We start from the raw sequence: 15,902 nt of genomic DNA on the forward strand, positions 1-15,902 counted from the left end.
CTCTTATTTGGATGGTAAAACTCCCAGATAAACAATCTTGCAAAGGTCTGTTTCTTTCCACTGCCTATATTCAAGAGTGCGTTGAATGATGGGCTCTGGTGTAGATACCTGCAGTGCAAATGCCAAGGGCTAGGTAAGACAACTCCATCCCTGTGTTAGGAAACCCCAACACAAAGTCTCTCCACGGGCTCAGAAGCCCAGGTTCCACTTTGGGTTCTGTGTGGAGGTGTCCACTCCCCAGAAGTAGCCTGTGCTCCTGTGGGGAGCAGGCCTTTAACAGCTTTCAGGCTAGTGGATGTTTATAAGCTCAGTCTCAGAAATGCCTTTTAGTCAGATACATTTAGGCAAGGGAAAACAGGTTTTCAGGCACAGGGGGTTTTTATGTGCAGAGGACTAACTCCTGATGCTCCAGGATGCCTGACTTTCAGCTGGAGACCCTCTGTGTATAAAAGTATTATACACTATACGTACATCAAATGCTTGTCCAGGCTGCAATGGATGCCACTCCTTCAAATAACCTAGGTTTTTTACCTTGCTCTCTTGGGCACCACAACACTGAAATCATGTTGAGAATATTGCTCCATTGCTCTAAACCTCTTCTATAAATGAGAGTTGGGAGGTCAAGCCATTACTCAGTCATTTCTAAACTTCATTACATAAGCGTCACTCAACAGTAAAATGTACTTGGTCACAGTTATGCAGAAGACACTGCAGTTTTTCTCTTCCACTGAGGTTATCAGAGTCTTCTCTGGCCACCTGCATATTCTCAGTGTGAAACAGAAATCATGTGTAGGGCAGAGTTACCAAACTGCAGTGGAACTGTACTTGAAAGACTTCGAAGTGAGGAAGGAGTTAATCATTGCAAAATAGTCATTTCCTGAGCCCTCTGGTTGGATGAGTAAAAACTTTCAACTATTTCTATTTCTTCTGTGTCATTTAAGAGGCTTTCAAGGTGCACTGTACCTCTCAGACCAGGTAAGGAATACAGCTTTTCTCTTCTTCATTGTTTATTGGTAATAGTTTTTCAGAGGAGCCAGAGTCAGTACAAGACTGATTTTTTCTCCCTCCTATTATTTACATCTGAAGGGAGAACAGAGTTCATTGCAGTCCAAGAAGTACATGTGTTTCTTTGTGCCAGATGACTGTGAGCTGTAGAAATAAAGGAAGAACTGTATGGCTTAATAATAGAGCAAAGATAATGAAGAAATTACTTTGCATATATTTAGAAGTCAGAATTATTACAGCAAATACTGCAGTAAAAGAGAAAGAAAACTCATCGCTAGTTTTAAGGAGTTCACTCTGCAAAAACCACTATCAAAAAAAGGAGTTCTCAGGTGCACAGTTTGCTTTAGTGAGGAGAGTAGTAAAAATCATAGTGTTTCTTCAACTCCGTTTTTAAAAAGAGGAAGAATGAGCTTCTATGTATTGGGGGACAGAAAAAAAATCAAACCCAGATAATTTTTGACCAGTTTTGGTTGTAAATCTGGACGTGATATCTATCTTTAGTTATTGCAGTCATGTACTATACTCATCCTGAGACTGCTCCGGAGGTTTGCAGCAGTCAAGCACACACAGAAGTGACTGTGGAACCATATCATAAAATGATATAATTTCATCAGGGTCTTTTGATGCATAAAAACTGAACTCAGACAGACAGGCACCAGAAGGAAGTCCTGTAACACAGTGCACTTTTGCATACGGCATTTGTTGCCTCTTAATAGACAGGGAGAGAGACTATTTGTGTGAAAAACTTTTGTTTAATAGTTCAGAAACAAGAATAAAATAGCCATCAGTGGGGCAGTTATTGTAATAATGTGCTGTCATTGGGCCACATAGAGAAAGGGAAATTGTATGTGGTATGCTGATCGCTGAGTGAAATCATACACTAATATGGCATTTGTGGGTTTTTTAAGACTTGGGTTTTTTGGCATTTGTGACTTTTTAAGTCTTTGCTTGTAATCAGTTTTAATATTTGGACATTGACTCCTTGAATGTTGGTGTAAACACTTTCTGGATTTTAAACATAGTTGTCAGAAGAATCTAGGTAGGACTTTTAACAGCATGGGTTTGATTCAGACACAAAATTTCCATCCACGTTGGGGCTTCATACCTAAATCACTTCCACCTTATTTGTGAGATTGCTGTTACAGCAGCAACTGGACCTCTGTAATGAATTTCACCCTCAACAGACTCAATGAGCCACTTGAAGTTTTGTCACTGCACCTACAGATGGAGAAGGAATTCAGATGAATCCCAGCTGGTGCCAGACTTGTGCCCTGGTTTTTGCAGCTCCCCAGCACAGGCAATCTGATCAAGAATCCTAGTCTTCCCCTGCAAACAGCTGTGTCAGTTTATACACAACCAGAGAGCATGTTACCATTCTGCTAGGGCAGAGGCTATGGCATGGGTAGAAGCATTTGCATCAGCCTTATGTCTTCTCAGTTTCAACATCAATGCCAAGCAATTTGCTGTTCCTTACAGGTCTGTGTGGCCTCAGTTGGTAAATACTTGCAGCCTATGCCATGGTTTGCTGGAGGAAAGCTGGCCAAAGTGTGCCTACCATCCTCCAGTCACATTTCTCAGTTACTTCATAGGCACGGCTCAAGGGAAAGTGCTCAGCAGCTTTGTGTGGGAAGAGCAAGGTGAACCCAGGCATCCCCTGTCACCAACCAGCATCTTACCCACTGCTTCTGCCTCCAGTTTTTAGCATCCCTTCAGGCACATTTATTGAAAATGTGTATTCACCTTCTGTCTTGCAGCGTGGGTTTGGGTTCAACTCAGATGCATCTGCCTGTGCAGATAATTTTGCTTTCACTGATGACTGTAAGTGCAGAAAAGGCCAGGTTAGGTAATTTAAAATGTTTGCTCTCGGTGCTCTCTTTCAGCATCAGTATCTTTGTTTGATGTGGGAAAAGGGTGCACTCCTTGTCTCTCTGTCGGAGGGCAGCAGGCGTTATGTGCAGCGGTTATGTGTAAGAGCACTGAAAACAAATACTAGAAAGGTCTTTCCTTGTATGGTAGGTTTGGTCTGCCACAGTAACTGCTGCGTTCTGGACAAGTGGCCAGAGGGGGAAACCCAGACACAACTCAGCCACAAACAAGTTATCTTGTGGTAGACTCCTCTTTCCTGCTCAAAAATAAAGACACACCAAGACTGTGTGCTGGTGTTTTGCACATGTATTGCCACTTAAAAACTTTACTTCACATTTGCATAGTTTCCAGATAAAAAGTTGTTTTGAAACAGAAGTTCAGGGGGCTTCACTGCTGACAACTAATGTTTGCAAAGCTTTCAGCTGGATAGAAGGGAGGTTTTCTTATCAGGCATATTTATTGACACTGTTCCCATGCTCTTCACAGAGTGCAGAAGGAGCTTGAAAATGTAGTTCTCCTCTGAAAAATGACATTACAGAAATGACATTACGGTCTGGATCTTGACTACTGCTTCCAGAATTCCTGGATGAGATGAGCTCTATTTATAATTAAATGTCTGTGGGATTGTTGTTTTGGCTTGATTATTCTTACTGCCAGCTCTCAAATGGGAAAGTCAAACTGGTGTTCCTCTTGGGCTTACTATTTATACACAGGAAACCTGAGAGGGACTCAGCCTGAGAGCTAAGGTTGTTATTTAAAATAGGTTTAAAGTGGGTAATATAGTCCAATTTTTTGCCTAAATTTAGATGCTAATCAATAAGAAATATCCCACAGGATTAATTTTCTACATTTTTGAATCTGGTAGTGTCAGTTTGATCCAGTCAATTTTCATATATTTCTGATTGGAAGCCTTCTGTCCTTATGGAAATTCTCCATTGGCAATCTTATTTTTCAGGGCTGATGAATATTTAACTGAAGTTAAATACTCAGAGAAAGAGGGAGAGAAATCTGTGTATGCTTCGTGCAACAGCTCAGTATTTCAATACTGGGTTTTAGCTCTCATTGATATCCTAACACAGAGATTCTGCCTTTTTGTGCACAGAGTGATGAGGGTCCACGAGTTGTACAGGCTGGGGCCAGGGATTTGTAAGCTTGGTCATCAAGAGCTGCACAATTTTGTCACATTTTCACACTACTGCATGAGAAATTCAAGTTCAGCAGCTGGTGAATTGAAAATCCTCGCTCTCCCAACTGCTGACTAAGACTTGAAATAAGAACAGAAATTACACCTTGGTATGGTTGTGAAGAAGAAGCTAGGGCTATTTACTGTGAGATACACTGTACTTGATTCACAGCTGCAAAAATGAAAAGGGAAAATAGCAAACCAACAAGAAGTATGTGCTCTTTTCTCTTCATCTTCAGATACCTGTATTCTGAAACTTTAGTAGTCCTGCACAGGTATGTTTTACAGCTAGTGAACCATATATTTAAGGCTATGAAAGAAAATGTTATCAGTGCTTGTCACTGAATTATCTTTAGATATGTTCTTTTTTTTGTTTTGTTTTCTTTTGATTCTTAAAATATTTCTTTTTTTTCCTTTCTGCAGCTCTTACTCATAGAGGAAATCTGATCTGCTGCAGCACGGAAACATCAGCGGTGAGATGGCGAGACAAATTCCTTAGGGAACTGCCTGTAAGTCTGGTCAACATTTAAGATGAAAAGTTTTGCATTTTCTTTGGCAGGATGTTGCATGCAGAGTTTAGCTGTATGAGGCAATTGCTGAGGCAATAAGGGAACATTCAGGAACACAAGCCTCTGCTTTGAGTAGGTGAATAAGCACAAAGGCAGAAATAATCTTGTTAAGACTTTTTCTTTCTCCCCTCGCCCGCTCCCCCTCCTCCCCTCTCTTCTAAAAAACATCACTGGTCTTTGAAACTTGCTAAATGATGCCCGATTGAAGTCCTGTTCTCCCAGACTCCTAGATACACAGTCTCGAAGTAGATGAGGACAGAAGGTGGTTGGTATTGGGACGGCAGTTGACAAGAGGAAGACAGACTTTGGGTTACATGCTGCTGATGATTAAAGTGGATTTGTAGAGGATAGCAAGGGGTGATTCTTTCAGCTCTTTTCCTCTAATACTCAAAAATTCCCTCTAATACTCTGGAGAAACCCCTGAAATATCCAGATCTCAGAAACATAAATCTTGGAGGCAGCACGGGCGCGTCGGCACCCTCTAGTGGGCTACACAGAAAATGTTTTTACCCAGCAGTAACTTCCCACTTCATTCGCTGGGACCAGTCATATCCTGATCTTTAGCGTATTTGACACACCTGTAATAACTGTTCTCAGCCTCTGTAACATGATGGCTGCATCCAAACTTCTTTTTTGGAATGGTCTTTTCTCTGTCAAAACTCCTGAACTATACAAGAAGTTCATTGTGGCTCAGAGTTGTTTGAGGGAGCATTAATTGGTGAGAGATAAAACTGTGCCAGAACTGTAACAGCCCAAGCAATTGAATTTCATGGTCTGAGCATTGTTCTGACAGTGTTAAATTTACTAATATTGACATACTTTACCTGTAGTAAAGTCCCCCTTGTGCAGGTGGTATATTCCTCAGAGTCCTAAGTGTAAATATCACAGAATAATACTTCAGCACAAAAAAATCAATGAACAACCTGTTTAGTGGGAGACCATTTCCTGTCTCATTGTTCAGCTCTCATCTGCTTGCTGCTGGAGAACACATGCTGACTGAGACGCAGAGCTACAGGAAAAAGCAAAGCAGCCTTGTGATTTTAGTGACTGAGCGATGTTCTGGGAAATATGATTTTGCCTCTGATTCTACCTGAAAGTAGATGCTGAGAAAAGCTTTTGTGATGCTGAGAAAAGGTCACCTTCTTAAGAAAAGGATACACGTGAACTGCCTGAAATGGAACTTCAGGTGTTCAGCTCCAAACAGGGAAAATTCTGTTGTAGCCTCTGACTGCTGGCGAGTTATAAGATAGTAGTTGCGTCTTATAACACAAGATAGCAGTACTTAAAGATACTTAGAGACAAATACAGAGAAGATATCCATTAGCAATTATAGAACAAAAGGATTTTTACAGGACTGAAAGAGCTGGTCTGGTGCCACTGAGGAGAATGCTTAAAGCACATCAGTAAAACTATGTTTCTTCTTTACAAATACAAGTGCTTGTTTTTCAAAAGGTCAAAGAGTAGGAAATAGTGTAACTCCTTCTATAGAGTATAGGAGAAAGAGCATGCACACTCAGCTCTGTCTTTGGAAAGTATTTAAAGGCTTATCCACCTCCTTCCTTGCTAGGTAGTATGCTAGAACTATGGTCTGGGCTGAATTGCACCCAGCCAGTAGAAGCTGGAAGAGCAAGCAAAAAAGGACAAAAAAAGTCAGAAGCCTGAAATACCATTCAGGTAGAAGGCTAAAGATCTTGTCTCTAGTCTCGTCTTCAGAGACACTGTTTCACACTAATCACTGGGTAGCTCCAAAGGCCAAACTAAAGAGTAGATTCCAGGCCGTGTCCACTTACTTGATGGCTGCTTCTGTCACTAGGCTAGAGAATCTCTTACCCTCCTTCATGGTGTTTTCACCTTTCCCTGAGTTGTTGTACTGATAATTTTTTAGTGTGCATCTCTGATGTGAAAGATGGGCAGTACCCAGAAGCTTTGTGGCTAAAGCAATCTCCAGCTCAGATAAGAAGTCCCATGGAGACATCTTAAGGCATCTATTTCCTGAAATTAACCACTACTTTATCATTCAGACAGGGCAGAAAAGTGTTTTTCTTCTATCAACCACCTTAAAAGATTGTAGCAAATTAAATTTAGTCCCCAGAAAGAAAAGGCAACCAGGAATTTTAACAAAAGGAGCTCTGGCAAAGAGGTTCAAGGCTCAGGTCTCGTAGTTTCCCTGTGAGAGCGAGTAGGTTCTGTGAGACTATTTTTTCCTCAATTTTTCATGTTTTTAGGGCTCATCCTTTGTCTGCACTGGATGATCTATGTGTGTGGCGTGCGAAGAGTGCTGACTTCACACTGTTCCATATCATTTTGCTGACTAGTTCAGATCCCATTCTGAGACACCTAAGCCTTCACTGGTGTCTTCATCCTTCCACCCATGTGATGCTTATCTTACAGCACTTGAAATTCTGTTTCAGATCTAGCTTCAAGGAATTAAGCTTTCAGAAACAGGCACCAACTCTGAACTCCTAATTTTCAAATGCTTATGAAAAGATATCTGGATCTGACTTGCAGAGTATCGATTACTCACAAATCCAGGTATGGTCAATAGAAATGTGGCTTTGAAACACTAACATTTTATTTAATGCCAAATGCTCTTAAAAATCACATCCTGGGTAACTCAGGGCCTCCATTCCTCATTTTCCTCTTCATAATATGGGGTTAAATAATCTTCATGTTAGAAGACGGCTGCAAATAAGAAATTTACAGGTCTTCCTGAAGCACTTTGATGCTACAAAACTGGATGCCATAAAAATGCCACAAAATCAGTTGTTTTTTTAGTATTTAGGACAAGTTTGAACAGTGCATTGTACATAGGGAATAGTGTCATTCATTGAACAATCATGAGAAAAAAGTCTAAATTTTTCTGATAGGGTATTTTGCCTTTGGAAAATTGCTGGGAAGGCATTGGTTTCAACAGAGATCAAGTGGAAAAGGGCAGACTTAAACATGTCCATTTTCCAGCCTGTGTCTTGTAGAGTTTCTTGGCAGGTGGGCTGATTTCCTGTCTTCAGCTTGCTGACTTCCACCATTTCACTAGTAGGATCGTTCAGCTGAAAAGCAGCCAGGGGAACCTGCTGATGAAATTCTGGCTCCCAAGCTCTTCAGCTGTTTATTTGTTTAGGCTTCTAGAACAGTAACCTTCCTGAGATAAATGGGCATTGTGAGCATTTCAACATGGAAGGAAAAGACAAAACATTTTCATAAGGGACACCTTCCATTCCCCTCAATCACATGTCTCTGCAAGGCTGGTGATCTCAGTTACACAGTGTTTAAATCCTCAGTGCACTGATCCTCAGTGGCTGTTGGGGTCTTTAGAAATGCATAGTTACTCAAAAAGTTTGCAACCTATCCATGATTGCAGCTAACAGAAGTTGGCTGCTAGCATGTGAACGTGAGACTGAGTTAAACAGAAGCAAGATCAAGCCCTTAAGCCGGACTAAACTCTGCCTTGCACATTGCATACAACATCTTCTTATCAGTCCAATTTGTGACCTAAATCTGTATATCCCTGTCAAAGAAAATCACTGGAACCCACTCTTTCATGTGAAGATGTGTCTTCTTGGTCACAGATTTCTCCCATGGGGGATAAACATATCTTTAATGTCTCTAAGAGGATGAAGAATGAAGTTTCCTGTTACATGTCTGGCTTTTGCAACCTCAACAATTCTCAGCAGTGCAGATACATAATCTTAAAATCTGGTCTTGGTGGATAAAATGGCCTCACAAAATCATTACTGAGTTCTTTTATGGTTAAATGCATGTTAAATGTTTGACATTTAAAACCATATATACTTGGGAAAGTTATTTTTGAAAATGAAATGAAATGTTTTCCACCAACAGCTCTTCTCTGAGAAACTAACAGGACATGGCACAGTTTTACATGTTATAGTAGGCTGATAGGTTTGTGCAACTCACATGTCTATTTCTGCTAAAGTTTCTGGGTTAAGTACAGAATTACCCCCCACGAGAGGGGCAGAGATCATAGCCAATATGGATATCAATAACATAAATGGTTGATCTGCCCTGAGCTTGGAAATGGTTACCTTGATTCTCAGCACCTCCCAGTTTTTGCTGCTGCAGTAATGCAAAAACCAACTGCAAACTCTCACAGCAGTGCCTGGAAATCACTTTGTTATACAAAAGTGATTTGTTATACATGTGGGAAACACCAGCATGTGGAAAGACTATTGCTATGCCAGTTAGCAGCAGGAGAGCAGAGAGAGAAATTGTATTACAGAAAAATCAGTTCCTTCGGTTGTGCCAATTCTTCTGACTGCCCTAACTTGTCTTTGGGACTACTGTAGTCATGAGTGTAGAAGGAAAAATAGGTGGTCAGAAACAGAACTTTTTAGGCTGGAAAAGACCCTCAAGGTCATCGAGTCCAGCCCTTAACCCAGCACTGCCAAGTCTGCCACTAACCCATGTCCCCAACTGCACCATCTATACATCTTTTAAATACCTCCAGGAATGGTGACTCCACCATTCTCCTGGGCAGCCTGTTCCAATGCCTGACAACCCTTTCAGTAAAGGAATTTTTCTATTATTCAATCTAAACTTCCCCTGGTGCAACTTGAGACCATTTCCTGTTTTCAGTTATTACTTGGGAGAAGAGACGGAGCCCCATCTGGGTCCTACCTCCTTTCAGGTGGCTGTAGAGAATGATAAAGTCCCCTCTTTTCTTCAGACTCAACAGCCTCAGCACCCTCAGCTGTTCTTAGTAAGACTTGTGCTCCAGACCCCTCACCAGCTCCATTGGTTTCTTCTCTGTACACTCTCCAGCACCTCAATGTCTTCCTTGCAGTAAGGGACCCAAAACTGAAAATCTTTGCCATCTTCAAAAGGGCATGTGGTCACCTGGAGATTTGACTTCCTCAAGTTTGGAGTAAAAACCTCAGTGCTGCAGCTTGCCATTGCCAACCATTTTGTTGTTCACACTACCATGCTACAGGAGCTGTAAATGCTCCCCTGCCCCCACCTGCCACAGCAAAGTAAAAAATTTTACACCTTCTATACATGATCAGCCTAAACTTTTCTAGTAAATCTGAAGAAAATAAGTAGGGGCTTCTTCACAAAGAACAGGCCAGAAATTCAAAGCATGCCAGGTGTTAGAAATAAAACCATGCTTATCTATTAAAGATGTTTTGGTGTCCACCTGTGGGCTCAAGAGAACTGAACGCTAAATGCTTTCACTTCCTTCAATGGAAGATAAATGTATGGTCCATTCATAAAATGGTCTGTCACATGTTGGGTCAAGCAGATTTGGTGTAGGATTTGCAGACTGATATTTGTATCCACATGAAATACTTTGTCTTCTATTCTGGGCTGCACTTTCCTTGCTTTGACCCCAGACTGAAAAAAGGGATGGGTGAAAGGCATTTTCAACAGTTAGGATGAGACGGTGACACTGCCCCATAAGCAGAGACAACACCAACATGTGTGGATCCAGTGGCTCTGGGGAAAGTAGAAAACACTAGTTTATTTTTTTACTATGACTTACAATGGATTAATAGATAATGAATATTGTCCTTATTGCTATTGCACACGTCTGCAAACTTCTCCTGAGTTATTATGGCCATTACACACATAAAACCATGGGCAGTTGCACTTATCAGGGAAAGAAACAGAAAAACATTAGGTGGAATTACAAATGTCTGAATTCCAGGCTTTTATCCAGTTGTCCAAATACTTTATGCAATGCTCAGAAACTTAGTTAATCTCGGGACTTTCACCCTTTATCAGCCAATTTACATTTATTGAGGGAGAGAGGAGAAGTACAGACTCATGTATATAGACCAAAGATCCTTTTCAAACAAAGCTGGACAACAGCTGGGCTCAGTAGTTCTTTGGATTGCATTTAAATTCTTGCTTCCATGTTAATGATAAAGTGAACAAGTGAAAGTGTTTGATACCTGTTCTGGCTGACAGCTACCCAGGACTGCCACATTCCCTTCTGGATTCTCCCATATCACATCCTTCCCCTAGAGATGAGGCTGGATGCTCACCCACAGACTTCATTTGTCTGATAAGAAAGTGTATTGAAATACCAGAGTCTTTCACTTCTAAGTCCAAACAGCCCGCTCCTGTTTCTGTGAACAGCATTCATTGACTGACTCATAGAAAGAATTGCCTAGTCCAGCATCTCAGTGCAGATGGATATCTCCATTATCCCCACTGTGCTCCACAGAGCCCCAGCCCTCACCTTTCATTTCTGCAGCCCAATGTCATTGTGCCCTTTTACTTTCTTCTGGGAGAAAGACAACAGATTCAGGTTGAGCTTTCTGCGTGGACATTAATGTCTCAATGCTCATCTCCTCCTCCAGAGAAATGTGCTGTAGAGACTTGTGGGGGTTTATTTCCTTTTTTGAGATCTGAGCCAAAGCTTAAGTCTCTTGATGTGTAGCCATCAAAGGCACTGAAGATAATAAATAACTCACAGTAGTGCTGGTAAATAAACATCTTGCAGACTGTTGCTCACTGCCTTATTGTTTCATGCACAGTGTTAAATGGGATTATACAGAAGCAGAAAGTTAAGTTTGCAGCAATTAAACTTCTAAATAGCTCTGAACATTGAGATTAAATGTTTTCAATTTTATATATTTATTTTGTATTTATTTTATTCACATTTAGTTCACTTATTAAATTAACTAGTCCTAAACCATCCCTAATCTAAATCCTTTCCACAACCACTCACATTGGTGAGAAATTATGCCATAAATTTTGGCAAGGCCCTACATACAGACAGTTGCAAATTACAACACTTTTTTGAATATAGCTGCAAGGCATTGACTTAAGCATTAGGGTTTTTTTTATATGTTAGGGCTACAAAGATTGTATTGCTGCTGAATCACTACTGTCAATCGTGAAAAATGAAAAGAGTATTTCCCCAGTGGAGAAACAGCCAAATATGATACAACTTTTAAAAGCCAGAAGAGCATTCTCAGATCAGAATTACAGAGTATGTAAAGGTTCTTTGCAAATCAGTTCGTGTTTATATTTTTTACACTGACAGTCCAGCTGTCCTTTGTGGCAAACCTCACAAAGGGTTTTAATGTGCCTGTTCTGTTTTATGTACTTTTGACCCACTTGATCTCAAGTTAAATAACTAGATAAAAAAAATGGTTCTACCCTACACTGGAAGGGTTTAGAAACCAACCTCTCTTCTCCTTATTAGAAATAATCCCTTCAACTTCATGTTTCAGTCTGGGTGGGTGAGAAAACTGTGCTTGTTTTTTTTTTGGCTAAAAAGTGTAGTGTTCCAATTGCTGAAGTTCTTGTTGCATTTTCCACTAGTTATGAACACCCACAACCCCAGGAAAAACAAAAAAACCCGCCTAGTTTGGGGCTCTTCTTGTTGTTTATACACCATTTAAAATCAAGTCTTTCTTAACTCTTTTCTTTACTTAAAAGCAGATTGTTTCAACCACTACTTCCTTATTTCTCCTCCCTTCCTCTTAACTCTTTAATAGAGAATCTCTACTTGTGCTTTTCTTTTTCATGTACAGTCTATGAATAAGCAGATCTGTGCATCTTCCCAACCAACTGGGAGTATGAAAACCAAGCAAACTTTAGGGTAGATTTTCATCAGAACAGCAAGATAGAGTTGAAGAGTTGACAACAGTTTTCAAGGAGTGGGGGAGAGGCTCTTACCACTGAGAATCTTATAGTCTTCTCATTCATCCTTCTAACGAGTTTTCTTTTGACAGCCTGCATCACAGAAAGCATCGTATTGTCACCACACAACACTGAAAATGACCCGATCATCTGTTGCTTTCCTCAAACCCGGTCCTTCAGTGATGCACCCACATACCCACAGATAGGAGTTAATCATGCCAGCAATGACAGGATGTCACAAGAGATAGCTGAGGTCTCGTGCTGGGACAAGAAAGTGTGTGTAAGCTCCTCCATGTACGTCCTGTGAGCCTCGTTCTGTTAAAAAAACATTGGATTGGTGCTACTCTGAGGCCAGCCTGGGGTATGTTGTAGCTCCATGAGCACAGCTTTCATTCTCACTGGAGTCCTTTTCTCTGGTCTGGCTTCCTAGGTATTTCCCTGTGTAATTGCCCCCCTTGGCAGGAAAAAGTAGTCAGTGTAAGTACAGGATCTTTATACTGTTCTTCTCCCATTCCAGCCAGGAAGGGGAATATGTAAAGGGTCTTAGCAAGACATAGAGCAAGTAGATACTTATATCCCTGTAGGCGGAAGCTCGTCACCACGACGCCATCCGCCTAAACAATCCAGGAAATCAGGAATGTTTATTCAACAAGAAAGAGCCCTACTTCACCCCTGATTGTTGGGGTGGGGGGAAAGATACATGAACTCTCAGCCAGGTGATTTGCAGTGAAGGCATCACACCCACCTGCCAAACTCACACACTTCCACAAGTACCTTATATCTGCCTGGGAGAATGGTGCAAAAAATGTGGAGTTGGGCCAGGTAGCTCTTCTATGCTGAATGTCTTTCCTAGTCTGCTGGGACAGGATATCTGTTCTCAAGGAGTTTAGCAAGACATTTTATCTCCACGATCTCAAAGACTGACTGAGTGACAATACATTATGGAGACCTACCAGGGTTCTTGACCTAGAGAAAAGCAATTGGGACTGCTATAAAAGCAGTAAAGGCAAGTATTTTTATTTGACTGCCACTGGTTCTTACAACAGAGGATGAAGACCATTCATCCAGGGTGGGACTGTGCTCACCAATGAATGATTTAGCTAGGAGCACAGGAGATTCTTCTGCAAAAGGGGCATAAACCCAGAAGGCAGAACAAAGCAATTGTGCATTTGTGACTCACATTATATGCCTAGCATCAGGCCTCTGCATGTTCATATGCCTGACCTACTTGCTGGGATCCACTCCAACCCTACACTGAAGGAGAAAATCTTCATCACAGGTGGAATTTCCAATTTCTGACCTTTACACTACCACTGAAAAAGGCTTTAGGAGCCTAAATACTCTTTTGTTGTCATTAAGTGCTGAAATTCAAGACTGAGGTCTTCAGTTGCTCAGCTTTTGCTAAAGGTGCCATTATCAAAATTATGAACCCCAGTCACTAAATCCTCAGAAGCCCAGATATACTAATACCCAGCTCAGGCTAAAGGCCTGAAATAAACCACAGTTGTGGAGTGGGGAGAACTCTGTTCCTTGAGCTGCATCAGCTGGAGGACCCAGTACACCATAAATAGCCAAAACACTTATTGGAGACTTACTGGAGTACATCCTGCGTGGGATACAGCCAGAAGCAAGGCATCAATGCCATGTGCCCTTTAATCCTGTGGATACTTAGGGCACTCCCTTCAGACTATGGATGTTTAGCTGGCCTGATTGGAACCAAGCATTCTTGCAGAAATGCATTGACCATAATGTTATTTATCTACAACTTGTCTTTACTCTTGCCGCTGAATTTGTTTCAGTTTGCCTGGTACCGCTGGCATATAAATTCCATGGGTGAGAAAAACAAACTGTAGTGTTTGTTTAGCACTTGAGAGGAGAAGACATCCAAAATGCAGTTCCTACTTAAATGTAATTTATATATTTTAGAGGAAGTAACAAATAGAAAGTCTAATTGCTTGGTGAGACATGTAGATTGAAATCTCATCACTCTGAAGAGAGAAATAAATTCTAATCTCCCACATCCTCACTGTGTGATATTAAGGAAGTGGGAATAGTATTCTTGTTTCTCGTTTGGATACTTCTGGGTTTTATGAGATAAGATGGATGCAAACATCTCACTGCAGCAGAAATTTCAGTGGTAATACATGGTTGTATCTAGAGGTCTCCTTGAAACCCTCCACAAAGTGTCAAAAGCTGAAGCTTTCCCAGAGACTGAGGTGTTTCTGTCTAGCTTTCTTGCTGCTCAGTGTTCTGGTTTTCTGTATCTCATGGTAAAAGGCCTAATTGTGAGCTGACGAGGTGGGGACATCTCAGATGGGGCGATGGAGACTCCTGGGCAGGTAGAAACTTATGTTTCTACAATCTGAGGCAGAGTAGGTGTAGATGGTGGTGCACTGGTCTCTCTCTGTGGATTTACATTCTGTATTAACTCCTCTAGGTACTTGCTGCTCTCCTTTTTTTTTTTTTTTTTTTTGGGTGATTGAGCAAAAGAAAACAAACCTGCTTGCCAGCATATATTACCAATCACATTAAAAAGAATTATATTTATGAATGCAAGTTAGACATGATTCCAAGAATGAAGACATAGAATAATCATAATTATCATTTATCTCCTCTAGGTACTTGTGTTTTTCCTTTTTTTTTTTTTTTTTTTTTTTTTGGGTGATTGAGCAAATCTAACCACAATCTCTTTTTACACCCAGTTTCTAAAGAAAGTCTTTTACCCGGTTTTCAGCTGAACTGTGTCTTCACTGGTGACAAGAACGAGATATCAGAAATCCAGTATACAAAATAATACAGTGATTCTGTAATATGAGGTATTCAATCATTTGAGAACCAGAAAAACTTATTGTACCTTGCAGTTTGTGGGTATTTTTACTCTTGGGATATTATTACATTATTATAATTCATCAGAAAAAGGAATCCACTACCTCTAAAGAAAGACTTTTTTAAATTTTGATAATGAATTCAGGAAGTCTCATTATTTGGATAAAATTAGTTAAAGTACAAGGAAGTGCTCAATTTCAAAAGCCACTTAAAATGTTCTCCTTATAACTCTTGTAGTATTTCCAAAGACACTAATATTCCTTGAACCATCAGCAGCAAGGTAACTGAGTTGTGCAAAAATATTAGTATTATTTAAAGAAAAAATTATATCAGAGTTGGAAAGTGACTTTTCAGAAGGCATTGAGCAAGTGAAAGAGAGAGCACTGCAATTGAAGATGTTCTGCTTATCATCCTCAAGAACACACCTACAGTCTTGTCAACTCTTGTCAATCCAGTCAACCCTCAGAAGCAACCTGATTCTTAGTGATCTATCTCTTGTAATTTCAAGGTGGCTTTTTCACAAAGAGATACAAAGAAGTCATTAACATTTTCATCTCCTTATTGACATGGCTCTCTGCAGGAGTGATAATGAGGAATCTCTTTGTGACTGTTGTCTTCAGTCCACTTCATCCCAGCAGTTTAGAAGTGCCCTTGGAGTGCCAGATCCTTTTACACAGGCATGTTCAATAAGGTGGCTCCTTACTCTGATCTAGAAAGTCATATTGCTTTGGATGCAGTGCCATTGTGGGGAGGCCACTGACATACTGGTCCAAGTATTGTTGCTACGTTCTCATTGACAGTTTTTGCAGCAGGAGACAAGTTTGCATTTGCTTTTGTTTTTGCAG

The 15,902-nt window shown here is 40.7% G+C and overlaps 1 protein-coding gene across 1 annotated transcript in view; it reads left to right on the forward strand.

The window, feature by feature from the left end:
- Positions 1 to 858: 858 nt before the first annotated feature.
- Positions 859 to 15,902, forward strand: part of P2RY8 (purinergic receptor P2Y8) — a 34,645-nt gene continuing 19,601 nt past the window's right edge. The window contains exons 1-2 of the mRNA XM_008629332.2: positions 859 to 975; positions 4,478 to 4,563. The gene's annotated coding sequence lies outside the window, so the exon portion shown is untranslated. The remainder of the gene's footprint in view (positions 976 to 4,477; positions 4,564 to 15,902) is intronic.

This window comes from Corvus brachyrhynchos, unplaced genomic scaffold (genome assembly GCF_000691975.1).
Source record: "Corvus brachyrhynchos isolate BGI_N302 unplaced genomic scaffold, ASM69197v1 scaffold92, whole genome shotgun sequence".
NCBI classification, from domain to species: domain Eukaryota; kingdom Metazoa; phylum Chordata; class Aves; order Passeriformes; family Corvidae; genus Corvus; species Corvus brachyrhynchos.